At 36.0% G+C, this 904-nt stretch overlaps 1 protein-coding gene across 1 annotated transcript in view; it reads left to right on the top strand.

The window, feature by feature from the left end:
- LOC131880141 (uncharacterized) overlaps positions 1-904 on the top strand; it is a 3744-nt gene that overhangs the window by 1743 nt on the left and 1097 nt on the right. The window lies entirely within an intron of this gene.

Here is a 904-nt window from a genome sequence, read left to right as displayed (position 1 = left end):
CATTGCAACTACTTTGAGTTAACAAGTGTTTTTTAATACTTTGGTAGTGTACTGAAACAATTTGATTTTCAAGGCTCAAAAGATCTAATCTTGAAAGGGTTTACAAAAAGTATAAGAACCATTCAGTAAAAGTTTATTTACAAAAATAGCCAAAGGATGAGTTTTTCCAATATGTTTTTTAATACCGCCCTTTTATCTATTAAAAAAAGGCAGCTTTTTGAGCCAAAGCGGTTAAGTATGCAAAAAACCTGATATCTGTTGAGAATACGACGTATATCAATGAGAAAAACTGGGAGAAACTGTCAATTTTTTTTGGCGGAACAAAGAACACCAAAAGGCTTTTGTATTGCAAGCAAAAGATATCTAGCTCAATTTTCATCCATGCTATAAGTGTGCATTGTTTTTTAAAGTTTAAGATCATTAATCACTTACTCTACGCTTTTGACCAAGTCAACAATTGCAAAAAAATATTGAGAGAATGGCTCCTATGAAATAATACCATTCAGTCAATTAGTTCAAGCTTCCTACCCTACACGAAATATGATTTACGTTCTGCACTTCAGAGGGCGCTTTGGGCGTTAGCCTCGCAACTGAATTTCCATCCGATTTTATCTACGCGGTGTCCGGGGTCCCTAATTTCATCATACTTCTACCAAATATAGGGCTTGTCAAGTGAACACGTTCACGAACAGCTGCCGTTAACCCATGGAGTAAAGTCAAAAACAATATGCCCAGCCAAATCGCAATGTGCATGCATTGAGTTTTGACATTTATTTCACTTTACTACTTGTCTGTGCAAATAACATTGTGGTATTGAGCCAATTTGATCGTGCGTTCACCGAATTACACCAAACATGTTCCTTTAGTTGGGTTTTGTAACATAGCTTACTCACAATCACTCGAT

The sequence above is a fragment of the Tigriopus californicus genome, chromosome 5, assembly GCF_007210705.1.
Source record: "Tigriopus californicus strain San Diego chromosome 5, Tcal_SD_v2.1, whole genome shotgun sequence".
Lineage (NCBI taxonomy): Eukaryota > Metazoa > Arthropoda > Copepoda > Harpacticoida > Harpacticidae > Tigriopus > Tigriopus californicus.
The sequence above is the reverse complement of the archived record's forward strand: the minus strand, read 5'-3'. Positions and strand labels throughout refer to the sequence as shown.